The 13,559-nt window shown below is 49.9% G+C and overlaps 1 long non-coding RNA gene and 1 pseudogene across 1 annotated transcript in view; both read left to right on the top strand.

Annotated features, from left to right (window-relative positions):
* LOC146174426 (uncharacterized) overlaps positions 1–13,559 on the top strand; it is a 493,807-nt gene that overhangs the window by 364,250 nt on the left and 115,998 nt on the right. The window lies entirely within an intron of this gene.
* On the top strand, positions 11,469–13,310 carry LOC146174428 (uncharacterized; annotated as a pseudogene).

Here is a 13,559-nt window from a genome sequence, read left to right as displayed (position 1 = left end):
GCAATGATATTCACCCACTTTACTAACTGTAGCATTCATTTCTTGCAAGAAACTAACATGCCTATACCTGATGTATATATGTGGCTCTTAGAGGGCATTTCTTCAATGCACACTCGTTCGTTTCGTATCCAGCTTCCGTTCAAATGACATTGGGGGGGAATCTTGTTCTCTTGTGCGAGCATCACCTGCTTTACGACGTGGTTGGAAGCGTGCTGGCATCCGACGGTACGTTCCGTTCAGTTTTCGTTCTTTGAGAACTTTCTGTGTCCATGCAGCCGCTCATTCGAATGAGGTTAACGAAGTTTTCAAAGGGCTCGAGCCACCTAGATAGGGTGTATGTTTCGTCAATGTTTATTGGTAGGATCTGTGCAGGTGATATGCAGTCGTTTGCTCCGGCGTGCGTTGGTGTAAACCACCGATCACCGTCCCTTTGCTCTCTAGCTCGATATCCTAGCCTCGCTAGTGTCTTCAAAAGGCCGTGTCGTTTAGACATCTACATTACAACCCGGCGGCAAACCAACATCATGCGTTGCAGAACACCGTAATCAGAAAAAAACGGCCATAGTGCCCTCTCTGTCTCCTGCTCACTCTCCACCTTCATTCCTGGACGTCGACAAAATCAAGCCGGCTACTGCTGAAAAGTCGGCGAAATTGCATGTGCTTCTGACGAGACCTAAGGCTTCGCAGATTCAACGTTGGAAACATCAGCTCTTCAGATGCCACCATGGTCACCCCACAAAAGTTAACTAGACTTGAATTTTTCTGTACGAAGACAACGATGGCGCCTCCACACTGTCACCACGACTGCGGGAATGCCAACTTTGGCACTTCTGGTCTTTCGATGTGCGCCGGAGGCGGCAATACTTCACGCTTATCAGATCACCATCATCACTTGAGTCAGATGCACAATGCGCGCGACGTTTTTGAAGAGGCTCTTCAACAGGCGGGCTGACCTCAGTTGAAGGTAGTGTGGCCTCAACTGAGCACTATTTCTCAGCATTGAACCCAGGGACTGGAGCAACCGGAGCTGCTCCTTTGGAAGGATGAGAACTGGCAGGATCCACACCGTGTACCGGATTTAGTGTCTTACATCCAGGCAGCATTTCATTTTCTTCCCACTCTCACTTGAGCCACTCGGGAGCAACCGATGTACTAGCTCTGGGAGGTGTGTCCACAATAGGCACTGAAATGTCACTAGCCACGCAAAGAACTTCCCTGTTGTCCATTATATGCTCCTATAGAGCGTCATCGGGGGGACGCACACGATGCGACAGCTTATCCGCATAACTAACGACGCACCCTTTTGCAGTGTGACTGACGCACCGCAGTCATTACAGCGCGGCGATGGCGATAAAGCTGTACCCTTTTCATAAGACGATCGCACAAAAGAATGTGACAAAAAATGAAAAAACTACCTAAAAAAAAGAACACAAGTTGCCGCCAATTACGCTACTTGCTATTGCGAAATTTGAGCGCAGCTTATCAGATGTTTTATAAAAGCTTTTCAATAGATTGAGGCAAAGATTTCGAACAAGACATGTATGTACAATAACTGATAACTTTTGTTTTCACGCGTATTTCATACCAACTAATTCCTCTTCCTTGAGTGACAGATACTGGGCCTTTCGTTTCCTTTAAAGCACTAAACTTACTTTTTAAGGTTCGATAACGGAGGCGAAACCAAAGGCGTCCGTTGCTGTGCAATGTCAGTGCACATAAAGGATCCCCAGGAGGCCGAAACGACTACGAAGGCCTCTACTATGGCACCCCTTTAACTCTCCGCTTCCATTCCCATCTTCCATCCTCCCCTTGTGGAGCGGTTAAGGTGTCCACAGCACAGCTGAGAGGCATTGCGCCTTTGCTGTTCTATTAGGTGGAGGATCTGTTAGGTCGGTTAGGTGGCCTTAACGCATGGCTGACCGCTACTTTACTGTCCCACTCCACGGCCCTGGTCTGGATTGCTGAATCTCAGCTGGCCAACATGGCCTCCTACTGCTCCAGAAAAGAATCATGCATAATTCCTTCCTCGGCGGCTTCGTTTCGATGGAGGCGAAACGAAGAGGCTTCCGTGTGCTGTGCGATGTCAGCGCACGTTATATATGCCCTGGTGGTCAAAATTGCTCCGTAGCCCTCCACTACGGCTCTTCTTTCTTTCCACTTATCTCCCACCTCCCTCCCTTCCCTTACGGTGCGGTTCAGGTGTCCCCAGAAAGTGTGACATACTGCGCCTTTCCCTTCCTGTGAAGCAATCATTATTATATTAATTCCTGCCATTACGGCGCGGTTTAGGTGTCTACAATGAATATCCGCCGGCGGTGGCGCTATGCTGCATGGGAGTGCAGCATAGTGACGTCGCCGGCGGGTATTATGCGTGGACTGATTTATTTATAGGGAGGGAAAGGCGCAGTAACTGTCTCACTTGTTTTCTGTGGACACCTGAACCGCGCCGTACGGGAAGGGAGGAGAGTGAAAGTGGAAAGAGAGAAAGAGGAGCCATAGTGGAGGGCTACGGAGTAATTTCGACCATCTGGGGATCTTTAACGAGCGCTGACATTGCACAGCATACGGACGCCTCTTCTTTTCGCCTCCATCGAAACGTAGCCACCGAGATCGGGTTCGAACCCGGGTACTTCGGCGCAGTAGTCGGGCGTCTTACCACTGCACCACCCCGGCGGGGCTTACGCGTGGACACCTTACGCGTGGAACGATTTAACTGATTTATTTATAGGAAGAGAAAGGCACGGTAACTGTCTCACTTGTTTTCTGTGGACACCGCAACCGCGCCGTAAGGGAAGGGAGGAAGGTGGGAGTGAAAGTGGAAAGAGAGAAAGAGGAGCCGTAGTGGAGGGGTACGGAGTAATTTCGACCACCTGGGGATCTTTAACGTGCGCTGACGTCGCACAGCACACGGACGCCACTTCGTGGACACCTGACCTGCGCCATAAAGGAAGAGAAGAAAGTGTTAGTGAAAGCTGAACGGGAGAAAGAGGTGTCATAATTCAGGGCACCAGAGTAATTTCGACTACCTGGAGATTTTCAACGTGCCCTGATATCACACAGCACACGGACAATTTTCCGATTTGCCTGCAGCCGCAAGCGGTCGGCTTTGAACACGGGTTCTCCGGTACAGTAGTCGGGTATTGAAACGAGTTTCACTACGCTGGGTTTCAAGCCGTGAGCACGGAAGCCAATTTGACCTTGAAAGACTTTGGAGGTTAAAAAATAACTTGCAGTGTTGGTTCAGGATTCGACAGAACAAGTGTGACCGATACTATGCCTTTCCCTTTCTTTGAGCCAAAAAAAAAAATGAAAAGATCATGGTTGGTTGGTTGGTTTGTGCGGTTTAAAAAGGGGAGTGTACAGAATCTTCATTGTTTAGGCTCTGTCTACTCCTCTTTATCCCCTTCCATGGCCATGAGCCTTCCCATTCAATAAAGGACATTCAATCAATCACGTCCCAAAGCGACTTAGGCTATGAGAGACGCCGTAGTGGAGGACTCCGGTAATTTCGACCACCTGGGGATCTTTAACGTGCACTGACATCGCACAGCACACGGGCGCCTTGCTTTTCGCGTCCAGCGAAAAGGGGCCGCCGAGGCCGGGATTCGATTCCGCGTCCTTGGGAACAGTAGTCGAGCGCCATAACCACTGCGCCACCCCGGCGGGGCGAAAATATCATGGATTGAAAAGGCGCTGTTACAAAGGCTTCCCTAGAACACTCCCAGCTTTCGCTCTACTACTAGGTTCAAGCCATGCTTAAACCTCCATAAGTTTGAAGCGATAGCGAAATAAATCCAAGGTCAACGTGTAGTTCCGATGAACTTCAAACACCTTGGAGGTCAAGTTTGAGCTTAAGCCGCAACCACTTTGCGTAGCTATGCTGCAACCAAAGGTCAACGTGAAAGTCAAGGTCATGGTCGAAGGTCAACCTTTGTGGGAAGTAAGCGGGCGAAGAGCTGCGTGGCGAGACACATAATCATTGACGCCATTATCGAGTGCGTAACCATGCCACTGACTCAGAGTTCGGCAAGTTCAAACCAAGACGAACTTTACGGATCACTGGGCTGTCTTCCTAGCCATAACCAGAAAGGAGCCTTCCAATAAATAAAGATCTTTACCATATGTAACCATGCTTCAGTTTTCGCATTACACTAGTTTTAACCGAAGCTAAACCAGAGCCAACTTTTAAATAAACCGCGTCTCAGCGGTGGGGCCATAATCATGTAACATGCTGTGAAAAAATAGCGCTTTAAGCATGCTTATTTTTTGCTTTCCCGATAAAAACCATGTGCTGGAGATGGAGTGAATTGCATTTTTGTGTGAAATGACCTCCTTGAGAAAGAAAGTTTTTTCTGCAGATGCTAGAGCTACCTGCTTGGGTCGTGAAATATTACTAGTTTTCCAGCACCAGCTTACGGCACCAGTAAGCAAAACTGTATTTTGTTGTTTTGTTGCAATTTCGATGGTTCGGTACCTGGGCGATTGGTGTTAGCTTCTTTGACACTGACAAGTGACGTTTTTGAATAGGCCTGTGCCAAACAGATCACTGGAGCTTTTGCTTTCTTGGACCAGGTAAAGGCCTTCGACTGTGTAGAACATGGTTACTTGTTCGCTGTGCTCTGCTAATTTGGTTTTCCTGACGAATTCGTTCAGCTCCTACGCGGCCTTTACACAGATATTAGCAGTGAACTAGTACTGAATGGCCAAATGGCCGGCAGCTTTCCGATTACGCGGGGAGTGCGTCAGGGGTACCCGCTCTCGCCGGTACTCTTCATACTTTCGCTCGATCCGCTGCTGCGTAGGGTCGCCGCGGACAGGCGTATTCGAGGTTTTCCATCAGTAGGACAGGAGACTGTCGTTGTATCTGCATATGCGGACGACATTTCACTCTTCGTGCGTGACAATGACAGCTTCATTGTTTTTTGAACATCTTTTCAGAATACGCAGCTGTATCAGGAGCGCAGCTCAACCCGAAGAAAAGTAACGCTCTCCGCTTCGGTCAGTTCAGGGGCCCTTTCCCCGCCGCAGTACCGTTTGTGGACGCAGTGCGTGTACTTGGCGTGCTGTTTGAGCCAAGCGGAGTCTCCCCCGGACATGGGACATAGTTCTCTCGCGAGCCACGCATGCCCTTTCTGACGCAGCGCGTTTCAACCTCGCGCTCGATGCTAAAATTAGCGTCAAGACACGAGGGTACGCTTTCCCCTTTTATGTGGCGCGTATCGCGACAATCCCGCGCCGTGTGGTGAACAGACTCGCGTCCCTTAGAGGGACTTTTGTTTAGGATGGCAGGGCAGCGCTAGTCGCCCGTCACATACTACACTTTCCGAGGAGCAGGGGAGGTCTTGGCCTTCTGTGCATCCCGACAGTGGCTCGAGTGCTCGCATTAAGGCTGGTAGAGAGGCTAATAGCTGACGCGTCTTACCCTGGTCGCTCGCTCATCCTGTACTGGATGAGTACGGCGCGTCGTGTGCTTACAACCGAACAATACCTCGGTCCACAAGCGGACAGACCTCTGCCTTTTTACCGCGAGGTTGCTGACATAAAGTCGACTCTAGATGCAGACCTTTCAGATGTTAATGAAGGCGACCTACAAGACATACGCATCAGCGAATTAGTAGCCGTTCGCAGGCTTTCAGCTGATGAGCAACGAGAGACCGCAGTACCCAAATGGCGAGCGTGGGCAGCTTGTCGGCTGCCAAATGAAGTGCGAGATTTTAACTGGCTTAGGCGCTGGGGCGTCCTCCCCACAAGACAGCGCCTTGCCAAATGGTGTGTTGTACCCAATGACCAGTGTGCCAACTGCGGTGCTCCCGAGAACCTCGCGCATGTTTTTTCCGAATGTGTAGTTGCGAGAACAATGTGGCGGCTCGCATATAGGATGTTTAACGTCCGCATGAACCCCGGCGTCAGTCGCCGGCGCACCCCTTTTGAACACCTTGTGTTCAGTGTGCCTCTGTTTGTGTTGTGGTGTCGCAGGTGCCTCGCTGAGGCGCGCCGAACTCCCGCCCGAGCAATGTACCCAGCCTTGCAGAGGCTGCGCCTCGTCGTCTGAAAGTATCTGTCTGGACAGTTAGAAACTGACGGTGAGACGCGGTTTCTGCGGCGCTGGCACATGCGCTGCTATGTCGTACGAGGCAGAAGACTTGAGATGCCTGTCGTCCTTTATTCGAACCCTCCTCGTTTACACTGTTTTCCCCTCTCAGGGGAACCATATTATATTTCGTTTAATATGCATATGTAACCGATTGTGTTTTGTATAGTGCTTTGTTTTGTGAGTAATGTGTGTTTTTGTATGTATGTGTGTACCCAATAAATTCTCTTTATGCTCCTGGCACTGATGGTGTTGGGACAGGTAGGTCACCGCCGCTTGCAGTGGTGGCTAATATGCCACATCTGTTGTAGGCCGTCATTGCACCCGCCACCACTTCGGTGGACGACGGCTGTTGCGGCGCGCGTCTTTCTCTCCCTCTTCCTGCTGACTCGAATAGGAAACTTGGCCGGGGTGGTGCAGTGGTAAGACGCCCGACTACTATGCCGGAGTACCCGGGTTCGAACCCGACCTCGGCGGCTGCGTTTCGATGGAGGCGAAACGAAGAGGCGTCGTGTGCTGTGCGATGTCAGCGCACGTTAAAGATCCCCAGGTGGTCGAAATTACTCCTTAGCCCTCCACCACGGCTCCTCTTTCTCTCTTTCCACTTTCACTCCCATCTTCCTCCCTTTCCTTACGGCGCGGTTGCGGTGTCCACAGAAAAACAAGTGAGACAGTTACCGCGCCTTTCCCTTCCTATAAATAAATCATTTTTTTGGCTCGCCAGTAACTTCGGCTGAGGGTCGGAGTGCTTTAAGCGCCGTGAACAGTTCCAGTTCGCCATGCCCAGATGGCCTGCTGACGGGTTTCTACAAAACGTTTTACGATATCCTCGGTCTTCTGGTGCTCCAGGTAGTGAATACCTTTCTGGAAAGCGGGACTAAACAACCCTCATTTAGGTCAGGCACGGCCGCTCGATGAAAGCGCACTAGGTGCGCTTCCATCGAGCGGCCGTGGCTCAGGACGCATTGTGTTGCTCCCAAAGGAGGGTATGACCGCAGCGAGTCCATCATCGTGGCGACCAATAATTCTCCTCAACGCTGACTACAAGCTGGTGGCCACAATTCTTGTCCGGAGGCTACGGGTCAAATTGCTGGACCTAATAAGCCTGTGCCAGTGTCACGAAATCGGCGTACATGTTTATCAAGTCGGCGCGGCGCGAGACCCGGCCGCATGGTTCCACAAAGTTCAAGAAAAGCCTCCTCTCCCGCGCGAGAGAGCGCGTAGCTTTGTACGTGTCGCCGTCACCCTCTTTCCCATTGCCCGGGGTGACGGTGAATCATCAGTCTGGAACATGACAGAGCTTTCCAGAATGTTCTACGTGTCGTGGCCAATGACGACGCGCGGCTCGACGGGAGGAAAAGGGAGTGCTCCACCTCCAACCAGCGAAGCTAAGTGTGTATGCGCGCTAGTCTTAGCGCGCCTTAACAGACAGACCGGCGCGCCCTATTTATTGAGGCCGCGCCGCTTCTGGAGTCAGTCAGTGGTTTCGGCTTGTTCGCCAGTGCTTGGACTCCCGGGGATCACCCGCTGTTGGCAAGCCCACGGACCTGCGAGGGACCGGCGCTCGTCTTGCATGGCGGCCACATCGTGACTCTCGAGGCGTCGGACTGCAACAGTGCCCGGTGAACAATGTGGTGTTTGTTTATGGTGACTCTCTAGTGTTTGTTTTGCGTTGTAGAGCCTCTGTGTTATTAAATACCTCGGTAGTTGCATGCTTGGCGTTTGTTTTTCTTTGAACAACTCGTCTGTGCAATTTTAGTGTTTGTGTATTCCTCTGTATCGCCTCTTGCTGTGTATAAAGTTTGTTTTGTTTGTTACATCTGACTCCGAACGCTACTCTGGCTTGAACCAGCGACAGCTGGGCACCAAACGGCCACCCCCTTCTGTCACTACAAGGTAGTTGCATTCCGGCTGAGCTTGCCACGCAGGTCAAGGGCATCTCCTTCGCGACCGGAACAGCTGCCCCCACTCATTCTAAGGGTGTTTGGGAGTGTGCGCACCGTTAAGGGCGCATCAATAATAATACCCTCCTAATTATTAACAGGTGACAATTATTCTGGCGTCCGCGACAGGAAGTTTGGTGCAATCAATACCCAGAGGACGGAGAGCGAGTTGGAAGAGTTTACGAAGAGGTCGTAAACTGTGTAGCAGCGGAGCGATAGCGAGAGGTAGTGCCGCGCGGAAGCGTTTAGGCGAGGTTCGCTAAGCAGTGTTTAGGCCACACCCAGACGGTTCGCGCTTCAGATATGAATCTGAAAGAGCTGATTGAGGCTGGCACCCAGCTGGGGTTGTCCGGTGCCAAACTGCGCAAATGGGTTAGCCAGAGAGAGAAAGAAGAAAGAGAGAGAGCAGAAGAACGAGAGAAGGCTCAAAAGGAAGCCGAGGAAGAAAGCGAGAGAGAGCAGAAAAAGAGCGAGAGAGGGCTCGGAAGGAAGCTGATCAAGAACGAGAGAGGGCTCGAAAGGAAGCCGAGGAAGAAAGAGAGAGGGCTCGAAATGAACGAGAAGAGGAATTTCAGTGGGAAAAGGAATTACTTACTACGAAACTTCAGCTCCAATGTTCAGGGAACAACAATGGTTTTGCTGAAGTGCACAGCCCCGGTGAAGGACATAGCAGCTGGCGGATAGACGCAAGTAAATTGATCCCGAAATATGACGAGAGAAGAGATGATCTCGACGCGTTCCTCTTGCGCTTCGAAAGGATCGCCATTAATGCAAATTGGACAGAGAGTGAGTGTGCTACCATCTTGAGCACTTGACTTAGTGGCGAAGCATTAAGCGTATTTGGAAGACTTTCTCCTGAGGATGCAGGCAGCTATAACAAGGTGAAAGCTGCATTACTTAAAAGGTTTAGATTTACAGAGATGAGTTTGGTGAGAATTTCAGGACTGGAAATTTATGGACGGTGAAACGGCAATACAATATGTTGCGCGATTGAGTCATTATTTTGACCACTGGACTGAACTCTCAAGAATTAAACTAGAGTTTGGCGCACTTTGCGAACTCCTAATTAAGGAACAATTCCTGGGCAGCTGTCACCCTGGTCTATCGCTTTATTTAAAAGAAAGAAAAGCGCATACATTGGAAGAAATGATGGATCTCGCAGACCAATATTTGGAAGCCCAGGGAGGCGAGCATTAGAGCAAGAATGCAAATTCTTAAACCCCTCAAAAGCCCGAATTCTGGCAGACAAAACCTAGCTTAAAGTCGCCCCCGAGGTGCTATCTCTGTGGGCAGCTACATCATTATGCACCTAACTGCCGCAAACTTGCAACCAAGAATCCATCCACGTGTTGGAAATGCGGACAGAAGGGCCACAAAACAATGTCGTGTCCCGACGCTGACAAGGCAGCTTCTCAGGCGGCTTTCGCGAGGACTCTGTCAGAGTCGGAATGTCGCCTGGAGGAAGAAGATGCCGATGGCTCTGTTGAGCTGAAGAACGGCAAGAAAGTCCGCGTGGTGAACGGCCTAGAGGAGGAGGAAGCAGAGAAGGTTGTTAATCGGAAGAAGGACAAGACAATCCGAGTGGTGAACGCCGTAGTACACGCGCAACCTGGAGCTGCGATGAATCGGATGCCGGGTCGAGGGGAAATATTAGAGGAAAATCAGTTTCGGTGCTACGAGATACAGGTAGCAGTGCCGTAATTGTTAAACGAAGTTTGATTCATGAGAATGATCTGACTGGTGAGACGTGCCCTTTGAGGCTGATTGACGGCTCAATTCAGTTGCTACCTGAGGCAAAATTTGAAGTGCAGACACAATATTATTCTAGAAAACTGACAGCTCTTTGCATAGAACACCCTATATACGATTTGGTGTTGGGAAATATCAAGGGCGCAACATTTCCCGCGGATCCTGATCGGATCCTGATCGAAGTTCTGCGCCTGTGCGCTGCAGTGAATCTAAAAAGAAAAATGCAAGGCGAGGCAAGCAAGGCCCCGAGAAACCGGAGGAAATGCCCCGAGAAAAGCATAAAGAAAAGAAAATACCTCAGGAGGAAACCGAAAAGGAAGAGACGACTGAGGAAATGAAGTCAGGAATGCCTAAGCCTTCGTTGATGCAGGTAGCCCAAGGCCCGCTTGCACAAAACAATCTTAGGACTGTCTTAGCTAAGTCCAGACTTAACTGGAGTCTAAAGAATAGGCCACTAGCATGGACGCTTAAGACTGGAGTCAAGACTGGGCTTCAGTCCTGACTTGATAAGTCGCTTGTATGATTACGACTCTAGTGCTGTCTTGGTTAAGACACAAGGACGCCTGGTGTCTAAGTAAAGAAATTAGGGAAATACAGGGATGCGCTGGCACTGTCCCTGCTGTAAGATGTACACATTCCGTCAATTTTGCGTTGTGTAAAATCCGTGCCATTGCTTTTTGCGGCTTAAGATTGTGTTACGAGGAAAAATGCCCCAAGTGGTTGCTGAGGCCGTTCTGGGAAGCCACTCTGGTGAACATGAACCCGAAGTGTTCGACGTTCGGAACACGAGCCGTCTTAAATAAGCTTGGTCTTTCTAAAGACACCATTTAAGTCTGGACTTAGCTCGGACTTTATTGTGCAAGCCGGCCCAGGTGTTTCTCCTGCTTATGGGGATATTACTTAGAATATTTCACCTTCAGCGGAAGGAACACCGGTGCCTAGGAAAGAACACTATTACAGTGATTCTTTTTGTTGGTCTGTGCGCGTTGGCGCAGGTTCCCGTGTATCCATCGGCATTACTGGTTGCAGGAGCATTTATTGGCACAAATTGGTTGTGTGATTTGAAAGGTGACGATCAGTCATGCTTTAAAGAATTTGCAGTAGCCCGATCTGGAAACATGGAAGCACCTCAAATGCGAGAGCCTAGAGCGAAGGCGAAATCCCCGGCGGACAGAAGCGTTTCACCCACTGATCGCAAGTCGGAATTACGCTCGGAAATTTAGGTTCGTGCGCTTCGCATTTGAAAAGCTGTGTGTTGTTGATTCCTCTGTGTATGCGACAACAGTGCGTTGCTATGTTTGTGAACATCATGTAGTCATGTGTGAAAAAATTGGTCATCAGAGTCTGAGAAACTTGTGAGGCTTCTGATGTGTGCATTGTAATTTGTGGTTGCAATTTGTGAAATTTGTGCAATGTATGTGCGTGACGTGGACATTTGCCCAATGTAGTTTGTGAGCGCATGCATGTGCGCGCGATGTTCGTGGTTGTTGTGAATATTGTAGGACAATATTCTTTAAGGGAGGGGCAGTGTCACGAAATCGGCGCACATTTTTATCAAGCCGGTGCGGCGCGAGGCCCGTACGGCGCCGCATGGTTCCACAAAGTTGAGAAAAGCCTCCTCTACCGCGCGAGAGAGCGCGTAGCTTTGTACGTGTCGCCGTCACCCTCTTTCCCATTGCCCGATGATGACGGTGAGTCATCAGTCTGGAACATGCCAGAGCTTTCCAGAATCTTCTACGGATGGTGGCCAATGACGGCGCGCGCCTTGACGGGAGGAAAAGGGAGTGCTCTAACAAGCGAAGCTAAGTGTGTGTGCGCGCTAGCCTTAGCGCGCCCTATTTATTGAGGCCACGCCGCTTGTGGAGTCAGTAAGTTAGTCAGTGGTTGCGGCGTGTTCGCAATTGCTTCGACTGGACTCCCGGGGATCATTCGCTGCTGGCAAGCCCAACGTTTTTAGATCCCTTTCAGTTTGAAAGCTGCGGCGCGGGGAGTGTCGCCTTTCCGTTTCCTGCCGCGCGGTGGCGCTCGCCACGCTGTTTGCCCCAAAACGTTGGTTTGCCCGACTGGCGCGGCCCTTTGTACCTGCGCTCGCAGTGGTTTTGCATGTGTGCGCGTTTGTGGTGTGTGATGCCGTGATTATTGCCGCATGCTTATGACTACGAAGTGAGTAGCGAACATGCCACGTTGCTTTGTGCCCGGCTGCAAAAGCGGTTATGACTCCCAGACACCTGCTACCGGGAAAAGACATTTTTTTCGGCCGCCCAGTGACCCTGTACGTCTCCTAGAATGGCAGCGCATGATTCCCCGACTGGACAGACAGCTTTCGAGCTCTTACGTTGTATGTGATGTACACTTCCACGACGACGATGTACTAAAACATTTTGTGCACCAGATTAATGGTGACACTGTCGTCATTCCGCGCGACAAGTGGGCATTGAAAGTGGGCTATTCAGTTTAGTGCAGCTGCTGTCCCTGCCAAATATTTGATCACGTCCTTTTTTGCGGGGATCACTTCTAGGTCATTGAACGGTTTTTGGAGCTCCTTGACACTTCTGAGAGGAATGCTGTTGAAAAGGGTTTGAAACTTTTTGCATCACAACTCACCACTGAAGCCCTGCGGGTAACAATGCTGTCACTACTTGACATCATACGACACCTGTTAAGCCAAGGCGCCCACTATATCTTGACAGCCAAGATCAATCAATATCCTCCCATACACACTCCTATAAAGACAGGTCTGCGTGGAAGTGTGGAGGGTGCACCAAGTGCTGTGCTTGTGGGTGTTCAAGACACACTGAAGAAATGCAGAGAAGCACACCGATGCAAGCAAGCTCACCTGCGTGAACTGATTGAGTCGAGGATGCTCGACTTAACTTCTGAAGTTGACACGCCCGATCACAGCCGTGACAGTGACCACATTTACTCGAAAGCAGAAGTCGATGAAAGCATACTGTACTATTTTTCAGGCTATGTGGTCCACAAGTTCTCCAAAACCTCAACTTGCACTTCCTGCATGAAAGATATCAGCTCTCATGTGCCAGTTGTTGGCAAAGACGCATACCTTACAGTGTATAAAAGCTTCAAGCAAGGATGCCTAAAGCATCCCACAAAAAAGATGCTAGAGTTTACTAATATTGTGAACATGCAGTTTCGGTTTCCTTGAAAGGAGGTCCAGTTTTTGGGGACATTTTTTGGGATGTGCTTGATGAGCTGGAATTCCAAAACATTGCCCGGCTTGGTAGTGCAGAACATAAGGCCACTTTTACATCCCAGGTTCTGCATTTCGTCATAGTTACACGCATGCACTTCTATGCGAGAGAAGAATCGCCGGCTGGAAAACAGAAAAGGTTGCCATTGCAAATAAAAAAGCTCGCCTTCTGTAGCCATTCTCTCTGTGCTTCCAACTCAGTGTGCCTGCATTTAATGCTTGCCTATGCTCACTGAAATTAACATTCTAAAAAATTGAAGTGCAAAACGCTGCTCGCGGCTGTGCGATCATTGCAAATAAAAAGCTCGTCTTCTGCAGCTATTCCCTCCGTGCATCCGGCTAAGTGTGTCTGCATTTAATACTTGTGTCCAGTGAAATTGGCATTGTAAAAAACGTGAAAACGCTGTTCGTATGTGCGGTACTCTTTTGGTAACAGCGCGGAATTTCGTGAATGCGATCTAGAAACGGAACATCGCTGGTTCTCATTCCTTAATGTGTCGTGCATTCTCCCGAATAGCCATTGATAGCTTTACTCCAACAAATACTAAAATGTCCAGGATAAACGTCG

This window comes from Amblyomma maculatum, chromosome 11 (assembly GCF_055883805.1).
Source record: "Amblyomma maculatum isolate TAMU_Amacu chromosome 11, ASM5588380v1, whole genome shotgun sequence".
In the NCBI taxonomy this organism is placed as follows: Eukaryota; Metazoa; Arthropoda; class Arachnida; order Ixodida; family Ixodidae; genus Amblyomma; species Amblyomma maculatum.
This window is presented reverse-complemented; position numbering and strand designations above follow the sequence as displayed.